The sequence below is a fragment of the Petromyzon marinus genome, chromosome 58 (assembly GCF_048934315.1).
Source record: "Petromyzon marinus isolate PM22_M1 ecotype Great Lakes invasive population chromosome 58, UKy_Petmar_22M1.pri1.0, whole genome shotgun sequence".
Taxonomy (NCBI): Eukaryota; Metazoa; Chordata; class Hyperoartia; order Petromyzontiformes; family Petromyzontidae; genus Petromyzon; species Petromyzon marinus.
In genome coordinates this window covers 8,587,012-8,598,280 of record NC_133724.1, presented here as the reverse complement: position 1 = coordinate 8,598,280, position 11,269 = coordinate 8,587,012, and the positions used below count along the sequence as shown (strand labels likewise).

The window sequence follows — 11,269 nt, the reverse complement described above, 5'->3', positions numbered from 1 at the left end:
ATCAGACCCACATCATCAATACAAAGTCATATCAACAAAACGGACTCACATCATCAACACGGACTTGCATCATGAACACAAAATCACATCCTTAACACATGAAGCTGCCGAGTGAAACCAAGTCTCACTCTGATTCTTTCCCACTCTGCTGCTCTTTTCCCACACCTCTTCCACTCTCACCTGTTCGAGAATTCGCTCGGAGTGGCTTCAGCTGCTGTGTTCTGCGTCCGTCTCCTCCACGTGTCTCTCGAACATTGAGGGCACGTGGTCCGAGACCGGATGTCGTGGGATATTACGTCACGGTGACGTCAGACGGAGATCCCCGCCCCCTTTTGATAACTTCCGGCGCCGTGCGGGCACGTGGGTGAGTGACGTCATGGCAGCCCACGTTCCTCTTCCGGGTGTCGTGGCCGTCATTGGTGACGGTCCTGGGCCCCTAGCTCTGGGTCGACTCAGGCCGCGTGGCTGACGGGATGTGTACAAAATACTTCGTCACTAGAGGGGTGAAGGTGCAGCCCTGCAAGTGCTCCCTCTCGCCGCTGCTGGAGGACGGGTACGACGAGAGCAAGCTCTGGAGAAGCGCTTCTGGAGGTGTATTTATTGCTTTTGGCCTACTCTTCCACGTCGGCAAGTACATCCTTGGGTAAAGGTGAGAGAGTCCCGACACTTTACCCACCGCACAACGCGTGTTGGCAGAGTGGACTTGCAATGCAGTGCCTGAGTCGGCCCTTCAATTGCCTTTCTCATTCACCCACTGCGTTCACTCGGCCACAAGTTCTTTGACCTACGTAGAGACTCCTCGACTCGCATAGAGACCCGCAGTCCCCAACTGATCGATTTAATGTCCCTCACTTTGCAGGCCTGTGCTGTGTTTAACTTCGCTTAGATCCCAGGTTCCAATACGGGAATCAAACTGCGCAACCGTGATTAATCCGGGTTCTCACTTGTGGCAATTTGATGGTCTCTGCGCTGATACCAATTACTGTACCTATTTAAAAACCCATAGACTCATAGTGACCCACATGCTGACCCAGATTATTTACTAGATGCTCAGACTCACAGAGATGTCCCCAGACTCGCCTCGAGACCCATCGACTTGTGTGGACAGCCCTACACTTGCACGGAGACGCATTTAGACCAATAGCCTCACGCAGTCCGTTCCATTCTTGTGTCAGGCAATATGTTCAGGAACTAAATGCCGACGTCAACGTCTGCTCCTCGCGACGGGAGACTTTCAGCAGACAGTTCGTGTCGTTTTGCTGTTCCTCCGTTGACGGAGCGCAGACTTACAGTGAGTACACTGCACTCACTGTACATAGTCTGGGTTGCATTGGCCACAGTCGCACTGCTGTGGCTCGCGTTTTTAACTTTACATTGGCGAGGGAGATGGACGCAACGGCCTCCTGGTGATGTTCTGACTCGGCTGATGATCGCACCGCCAGTGTCTGCGAGGAGGAATGTTTGAGCCAGGAGGTGCGATGCTGTTGGTCTCGATCGAGATGTTTATTCTTGGAGGCCCCTTCATCCCACTGCCATATTAAGGTGTTCTCAGCGTTTAACACCAGTAGTAAGTTTTGTTATGAAGGTCGTCAGCTGTGATCTTGTCTGTTCCTTGCGTTGGATAACAACCGATTGCTATACAACAACCTATTGCTGTACAAGCCGTGTAAAGCCCATTGAGCTCTACAGCTTTGTTCTCAGACATACCTCTCAAAGGCCATTATGGCCTCTAACCTGGCCATTATGAACCTGAGACACCCAGACCCAGGGCTTGAAGCCAGGATCTCAGCAGTGTTGGCTTAGTGTCTGACCTAGCCATTATGAACCTGAGAGAGACACCCAGACCCAGGACTTGAACCCATGATCTCAGCAGTGTTGGCTTAGTGTCTCTGACCAAGCCATTATGAACCTGAAAGAGACACCCACACCTAGGGTTTGAATCTAGGATCTCAGAAGTGTTGCCTCAGTTTCTCTGATCCAGCCATTATGAACATGAGATGGACATCCAGGCCCAGGGCTTGAACCCAGGATGTCACCAGTGTTGGCTCAGTGTATCTGACCCAGACATTATGAACCTGAGAGACACAGCCAGACCCAGGGCTTGAACCCAGGATCTCAGCAGTGTTGCTTCAGTGTCTCTGACCCAGCCATTTTGAACCTGAGAGAGACACCCAGACCCAGAGCTTGAACCCAGGATCTCAGCAGTGTTGGCTCAGTGTCTCCGACTCAGCCATTATGAACCTGAGAGATACAGCCAGACTCTTTGGTTCTATTCGGTAAAGTCACGTAGGTAAAAAATAAAACAACAAAAATCACAACGTTTCGGCCACAACACAAGTGGCCTTCATCAGGTGAAGGGGACCAGACTGTCTTGAAGACTGCGCTGGAGTAAAACAGAGCCAAGCTCAGACCACGGCTTTTAAGCTGTGTTAGAGGGATTAAGGTGCCTTGACAAAGGAATTAGCATAAAAATTAGCATTTAATTGGCGGACCTAGCATGATGAAAGGTGTAGAGAGGGTGAATATGCGGGTGCACATGCATCCGCATGTGCTGCGAAAGTTTGGGGTACCACTACTTGAATAATTGGCGGACTTAGCATGATGAAAGGTGTAGAGAGGGTGAACATGCGGGTGCACATGCACCTGCATGTGCTGCGAAAGTTTGGGGTACCACTACTTGAAAAATTTTAATTGGCGGACTTAGCATGATGAAAGGTATACTGTTTGGTTCTATTCGGTAAAGTCACGTAAAAAACAAAAAATAAAAAATTCACGACGTTTCGGCCACAACACAAGTGGCCTTCATCAGGTGAAGGGACCAGACTGTCTAGAGGACAGCGCTGGAGTGAACACAGCCAAGCTGGAGTGTGTTCACTCCAGCGCTGTCCTCTAGACAGTCTGGTCCCTTCACCTGATGAAGGCCACTTGTGTTGTAGCCGAAACGTCGTGAATTTTTGATTTTTTGTTGTTTTTTATGTGACTTTACCGAATAGAACTAAACAGTATGGATCCTTGCAGTCACGAAAGCTTTAAATCTAGAAATGATGAAAGGTGTGGAGGGGGTGAACATGTGGGTGCATATGCACCCGCATGTGCTGCGAAAGTTTGGGGTACCACTACTTGAAAAAATATACTGTGCCATTGAAAATTAGTTTAATGTTTGGTTCGATTTAGAACATCTTTCCAATGGTTGCTTAATTTGAAACCATCTTCTCGTTTGAAATTGTGTCTGTGTTTGTAGATCTGAATTGCCTCTTGAACAAATCTCTAATAAAAACCCGTGAGTTTGCAAAAAACCTTGGTATCAGTGATAGCCAATGTTTTCATGGAGAAATTTGAATCGGACGCCATCCAGACTTCCACCCTCAGACCTTATTTTACCTACGTGACTTTACCGAATAGAACCAAAGAGTATGGATCATTGCAGTCACGAAATCTTCAAATCTAGAATAGATACAGCCAGACCCAGGGCTAGAACCCAGGTTCTCAGTGCTGCTGGCACTGAGCATGCACACATTCAAATACACATCAATTTTTGCTATAGATTCAACGTAAAAAATATACAGGAAAACAATACAGTACTTACAAATTGAACTTAACCTATGTTGGCAGAGTCTGGCAGTGCTGAGACATCAGAGTTCAGTTCTCGACTACTGTTGCGAAATGGAATAGGCTACATACAGAGACTGATGTCGTGGGGAAGAGTTGGTGAGGTCATGATGGGGTCACTCCTACAGCATTGTTAGTATCCCAAACGTGCTAGCAACGAATGTGCACGCGTCAACTTCTCCACATCACGATTGTATTAGAACTTCCTCTACCGGATCCTTTAGCAAATAATATTTTCATTTTACGCAATTGCCATCCCACAACGCTGCAACATCAAATTAGGCGATCTTTACGCAGACGATACAAAAACAAAATCACCACTTCGCAAATTATAAAACTAAAAGATGAATTGATAAATAACTAGAGAAAAAATGGCCAAGAGAAAATTATCATCACATACACTCATTTACAGGAAAAATAATTAATTTTTTTCATTAATTTTTTTACGTATCAAACATCGGAGTCCCGGTAGACTCTCCTTGGATCTCTGCCGGGTAGCACGTCCCACTCGGCAAAGACCCCAGGGCTGCCCAGGACAAGCTGGTGGGACAATGTCACTCGGCTGGCCTGGGAATGCCTGGAAATTATCCAGGAAGAGCTAGAGTCTGTGTATAAAAGTGTATTGTATAGTTCTTTAGTGCATAGTGTAGTAGTGTAGAGTAATGTAGTGCTGGAGTCTTATCACCAGGGAAAAGGAGTCTGGACCGCCCTACTCAATATGCTGCCACCGCGACCCTCACCAAAACAAGCGGATTGAGAAACGAACGAACATCGGGGCACATTGGTGCCATAAAATGCCGATAATGACGCTTAAAAAAGAAAGCCAAATATCGACCGATGTATATGTCGGGCTCTAGTTTTGAGGATTTCGCCAGATTTCCAGATGCACCAGGGCACTTTACCTTCCCGTGTAATTTTCATTATTTGCCAAATTAATAGAATTTTCACTTGGGATGAATTTCAAGTATTCCAAAACAGCCCTTGCACTCTGCCAAAGTGCCCACCGTATCGTTCTAATTATAACTCACGTTTCTTCCCCTGTGCTTTAAAATGGTAGTTTAACTATTCATGAAATTAAAACGTTTATTGTGTGTAATGCCTTTTGTTTAAATTTCACAGAGAGTAGAGAGAATGATTCAGAATTGCTGGAAAGCACAGACACGCTGGAAGGACAGGCAGAAGCACTGCCAACAATTTCCCAAGCGCTATGGCCCGACAGTAGGATGTTTCGCCAACTCCATTAATGGGTGTTTATTGTGCTCCTGTAAGCGAGTGTGTGTGTTGTCAGGCTCATGTGGAAGAGGCTCGTGATGGACACTACTGGGCAGTTGGATGCAGCGTCCAAGGATAGCGGAGGGCGCAGGAGTGATGCTCACAACAACGAGAGGCTCTCCAGGTGGCTAAAACTGAACGAGTTGGCACAGTGGGGAGCACAGGTGGTTCATCTGCCTGCCATCTCAGTCAGTTAACTCACAACATCTTGGTCTGTTTCATGACCTGTCAGTGGGCCTTCGGCACGTCACGTGGCTACAACGTGCACGTAGCCTGGCACAAGCACTGCGGTGATCTCACTGCCACATAGTCGTGAATGGTGGCTGTAGTTGTGTAAGAATATTTGTATAACTTGCATTGGATGCGTCTTATAATTCAGTTGAGGCGTGTTATAATGTGCGTTATTACAAGGTATCGGGGAGCGGTGGTGCATTAATTAACTCAGATCTATGAACCCGGCGACCCAAGTTAGATACCCGCTCACAGCCAACAGCAGTGATGATTATCTGAACTGATGCTGGGCCTCTCTCTAGGTCAACTCAGCCTCAAATGAGTACCTGGTGCAGTGTGTAAACATCGCCATTGGGGAGACAAATATGGTTGGGCGTGGTGCTTGCCACCTATCTCGTGTGCTGTGCGGGCCATCATAGGCGCTTGCGAACAGCACCTGCCCCAACTGTCAGTTAAGGCTCTACAGGGGATATTTGTCTTCGTATTACAATGATTCGAGGTTTAATTACACATGTAAAGCTTATTGCAGCTGTGTAATAAATATTTTAATTGCCAAAGGTTTGACGGATATTTTTTGATATATTGATGAACTGTAGTACTGCCTTCCCATCGTTGGGAAACGAATTGATTCCTGCAAGGGCACGGAGATGGTCCTGAGTCTCAGCTCCATGAGGGATTCCTGGGTAACCCAGCGTAATCATATCGCGTTCCAAAATGACGCTCCCGTCTGGTTACGTGAGACCGATGGAACGAGCGGGATGAGATTGGGGGATATTGATGCACACATACACACAAAGATGCCCCGTATAGCCCTTACAGACTTGGGACAAGTGCTATTAGTGAGCAGCACCTATATGGAGGCTGGCATGGCACACGGGGGGGGAAGGAGGGGGGGTTTTGGCCAGCACGACCCAAAAATCCCCATCATGGTGGTGAATGCCGTGCAGTTGTCATCCTCTGGCAGTTCGCGTGCGCGTGGTGATGGTTGCGCGTGGTGGTCGTGAACAATGGTGTGGCTTTGCTGAGTGATGGGAGTCGATGTATGAGTTGAAGCAGTCTACGCAGGGGTGAGAGTCTTAGTTCATATTTCACATGAGAATGCCTTCGTGTTAAACTTTTACAGTTCTCCCGAGCCCATCATACTGTTGCTACTCCGGCGCACCAGGTACGACCAGGCGTACCCCAACCCCTATCACTACCCCAACCCCAACTCCTATAACCACCCGTATCACCACCCTTACCCCTATCACTACCCCAACTTCTATCACTACCCCTACCCCTATCACTACCCCAACTCCTATCACTACCCCAACTCCTATCACTACCCCTCCTTAACTGCTCCCGCCTGTTCTTGTCACAATAACTACACCACAAATTTTAATAACCCCGCTATTTATCTAAACCACTATCATGGTACGCACAATTTTATAATAGCCACCAATTGTTTATGAATAAGGTGCTGTATTAATTTATATAATATAAGATAGTACATTTTCTCTAAGCTTTATACAATTGCATCTCCAAGAGCTGTACAATGACAAAAACAAAAACCCTCCTTCCCTTCAGGCTCCCCTTCCTCCACAAACTCCGTTCTCTCCTCCATGCTCTCCTCCACAACCTCTGTCTTCTCCAAGACACTTCACACAAGCCAAGACACATTGAACCCAGGCCGCACCAGCAAACGAGGCAATATTGTTTAATGTATATTTACAAGTTAATTTTACAACGTATATTACAATGACAATCATAATGTATGGTGTGTGTGGGGTCTAGTGTCTTGGCTGCAATTGTCCCCTGGTCCATCGCTTGCGTCCGCTGATGAGCATTGTGCCACTGCTGGTTCGGCGCTGGCTGCTCCCAAGGATCGTCTGCGCCATTTTGCAACGTTCAGGGTGTCCTGCCTGTGATCCATCCTGGGATTAACCAGGCCGGATTACAGTTCCAGGAACTCACAGATCCTTGAAAGTTCTGGACATTGGTGAGTTCCTCTTGCAAGCGAGGCTGGGTTGGCTGGGTTGGCTGGGTTGTGAAACCCGGACGACCAGCCATGGCAAGGCCTAGCAGTCCGTGTGTGTGTAGTATGTGTGTGTGTTGTGTATGTGGGCGTGTGGTGTGTATGTGGGCAGGCGGAGTGTATGTGTGTGTTGTGTGTATGTATATCTTAGGATGGGAAGAGGGTGAAGTGTGTGTGTATATGGTGATAGTGGTGGTGATGATACTAATACACATCTATCATCACCACCCCTTGCGTCGTCATGGCTATTCTGCGGTGGACACTCCACCACAAAGCAGCCGGCGGCGGAAGAAAGAGCAGATTGCTCGTCCCACGCGAGCAAGTCGCGACCGCTTCTTCTTCTTCTTCTGCTCTCTCGTCTCCTGCACCAGCATCTCCGTCTTCTCCTCCATGCTCTCCTCCGCAATCTCCGTCTTCGCTGCAGAGGCCAGGGTGAGTGAGGGCTGCACAGGAGTTGACCTGTGAAGGGACAGACACGACACCATTTCATATCCCGTCTATCGTTCGTTATTACTCTACAAGGTCACAACTCCCGATCATCCGTGCGTGAAATATCCCCGTTGCATTTTCACCTTGCTTCGCAACATTCACAACATCTTAAGACACAGTAGGGCTTTCCTTGGTAATTAACGAAAGTGATAAGAAGTAATAATGTAAACACACAGGACACACACGCAAGGGGCTTACCGTGGCACAACAGCTGCAGAGGTTCTGTCGCTCTCCCTGTCGCACAGCGAGACCAGTCCCAGGTCAGCGGTGGCGACGACCATGATGGTGGCAGTGGCGGTGGTGGTGTATGTGGTGGATATGCCGGCAACAGTGGTTGTGATGGTTGTAGTGGTGATAGTGGGGGCGGTGGCGGTGATGGTGGCTGCCGTGTTTTTAACTGCAGCTGCTCCGGGTTGCCCAGGTTCACCTGTGCCGATATTTTGCAGCCATTTATGTGCCAGCGCCTGTATCCGGTGTCATCCGAAAAGCCGGGATCCATCTGTTGAGACACACAGACGCGGCACACGCCGTGAGTGATGATGATTGGAGGGTTTTCATTCGTCTCCTCCCACCGGGTCCAAGAACTAATGTCAGCAGTAGTAGCAGTCATCCACTTTTGGTGATGATCACCAAAATCATCCTCATTGACCATTTGCTGCTGTGATCAATGGCAGATGCACCACCTGTGCTCCCAACTCTGCCACTTTGCTGCGTATTAGACGCTCGGTTTTCTGCTCGCTGTGAGCGTTGCTCCTCCACCTTCTGTTGTTGCTGAGTGGCGACTTCCGTCCACCTGCCAATTAGCCTCAAAGTGCACCTTGCCTGGCATTTCCCTGTGTCATATTTATCGAAACTGAACTCGACGCCGCTGGTAACATTCATCGCCAAGTCCAACCAGCTCCACATCCTCCAATGCCACATGAGCTCATCTCTACTCTGACATGGCCCAGCAGTGACATGGCCCAGCAGTGACGGGGCTCAGCATTAGCACGTTGTTTGCTGTGTGTTGCAGAGGGTCACAGTGCAAATCTGTCCTGGTTAATGCAGCGGGTGTGTGAACCCTAAAAATACTCGCTGTTTGCTTCATATTGAATGTTAAAGATCCTGTCATGTAATTTGCAAGAGTAGACCATTGTGTGCTGACATCACGGTCAAAATTATACTAAAGAATGTACTGCTTCTCAGCAGGGCCTTCCATAGGGGGTGTGGGGCCCACGGCCAATCTCACCGTGTGGGCCCACCGACTCCTTCAAACTAAAGTGGAAGTGTTACATCTGACACCACCGTGGCATTGAAGCATGGCACCCCTCAAGTTACTCGATTTGAATGTACAGTGGTACCTCGATATACGTCGTTAATTCGTTCCAGAAGGTCGGACTTATACCGAAAATGATGTATACCAAACGAATGTTTCCCATAAGGAATAAAGAGAAAGGAAATAATCCGTTCCATAGTATAAGAAATGATATTTTACATGGCATATTAAACATTAATGGGGTTTTGATTTAAAGCTTTCGTGACTGCAGGGATTCCTATTCTTGGTTCTTTCGGTAAAGTTACATAGAAGGGAAACAATAAAATAATAAAAATATAAAACAATAAAATTCTCACGACGTCTTGACTGCAACACAAGCAATCATCATCAGGTGTGATGATTCGACTGCAACACAAGCAATCATTATCAGGTGTGATGATTGCGTGTGTTACAGTCGAAACGTCGTGAGAATTGTATTGTTTTATATTTTTATTATTTTATTGTTTCCCTTCTACGTGACTTTACCGAAATAACCAAGAATATTAATAGGGTTGTATAAACTAATTTAGACACTCCTTATTTCTAAAATGCATGTACATACATTAAAATAAATGCCTAAATAAATTAAAATAAATTGAAATAAAAATAAAATTTAACATCACTTTACCTTGCTGAGAGGAGTTGAATGAATGTACAAAAAATTCACGTTAAAATTACAAAACAGATGTGAAAATTCACAGAGATCCACTGTACAGGCAGACTGAGGAGTGGCGCTTTGTTTCAGTCGTGAATGGGGAATACGCGGGTACGCGGTGACTCATCCCGACCCATACAAGTTCTAGCAAGCGCGTCGTATCCCAAGCAAGACGTCGTATCCCAAGACATTTTTTTCTGGTCAAATCACGACGTATACCAAATTCGATGTATTCCAAAGCGGTCGTATACCGAGGTATGACTGTACGTAGAAATCATCGCCCCCCACTACGCAAACTTGGCAGGACCCTCCTGAAAAAGAGTCTTGAGGCTCAGTGAGGCCTTCCGAGGTAAGCAAACGTCAATAAAATAAAAGCAGATGTCTACATTCCCCAATTCTATCTATTATCCTTGTCCCACCTTGAAATCATTATTGCATTGCACAGGGCGCTCGCCTAAATTCTACGGCAACGCAAACCACCGTACATCACATTTTATCCATTCCCGTGCGCTACTGTGGTCTAGCCAAGAGGGAAACGCCAAGGGACGTGGTTGCGGACATGAGCAATTATGGACTTTTGACTTCGAAGATGATAAGAGTCTAGGTCTCTGTGTAAGTATATGGATCATGTAAGTCTATGCAATAATAGGGCTTCTGATTCTGCTTGAGAGGGATGGAGCTATTTGCTGGAGGAAAGCGGTCGCTCATCATTTAGAGCAGAGTGACCGATGCGAGAATCCTCGTGGGGGAGAGGGGCCCTTACTGGAGGCAGCTGCTGATGAAGTCCACAAACTCCGGGCCGTAGTTTGCGAGCAGCAAGCAGAGCGGGCGTCTCCCTGGCACTCGATGGCAACCAAACATCCTTGGCTGTTTGTCGGATTCTACAGGTAGCATGCACAGACAGGAGAAACAGTCACACAACCTACGTAGCCCTTGCACACCGGCAGCGATGCCGCAACAGTGCGATGCTGTAGCACTATGCCATGTCCCAGCGGTAGCAATTTTGCTGCTTGTTATAGAAGTTTGTAGGGTGTATTTACCATAACAAAATTCGCATTGTTTGCTTCACAGTGGACGTTCCAGATCCCGTGACGTCATTAGAAAATAGTCGGCCATTGCGTCCCAATGTGAAAAATGAAACTGAAAATTACTCCATGAGAAGTATAATGGAACATCGCCCACTACTGTGAAACTACTGCAGACCGTCTGAAATATAGCAGCACCTTCATTCCAGCTCATCTCATGCTAAAATAATTGCACAGTAAATGTAATAATTATAATATGTATTATTAATGATTATTAATTGTAATAAACCATACATTTAAAATGGAATGTTTGGCATCATCTGGCATGGGTGTTGGTACGACAAAGGAGCATATGCATGATTCATTATCGATATTTGGGTCTGGCCGCTTAATGACTGAGCCACATTTTCTGCTGTAGGACCCGAATGTCAGATGTACAAGCATTTCGAGGCTAACTACGTGGTTTTCAGTCCGACTTCTTGCATCCTGCCCTGATGATGCTTGACGCAGTTTCAAGTGAAAAGTTGCATCTAATTGCAAAAGTGGGTTGTAAAAATCGAAGTTGAAATATTTATGGGTGGTTAAGCTAAAAGAAGAACAGTTGGTTTGTGAAACACTTTACACATTCAACTTTAATTTGTTTCATCTTCTTTGGTTCTTTCGGTAAAGTCACGTAGAAT

At 46.8% G+C, this 11,269-nt stretch overlaps 1 long non-coding RNA gene across 2 annotated transcripts; it reads left to right on the top strand.

Annotated features, from left to right (window-relative positions):
* Positions 1–201: 201 nt before the first annotated feature.
* Positions 202–5,148, top strand: LOC142905719 (uncharacterized). Of its 2 annotated transcripts, none has more exons than XR_012929737.1 (3): positions 202–649; positions 1,176–1,291; positions 4,879–5,148. It is a non-coding gene; the product is annotated as an uncharacterized LOC142905719 (long non-coding RNA). The 2 variants fall into 2 exon arrangements; XR_012929736.1 differs by having other exon boundaries at positions 205–649; positions 4,898–5,138.
* Positions 5,149–11,269: the final 6,121 nt, after the last annotated feature.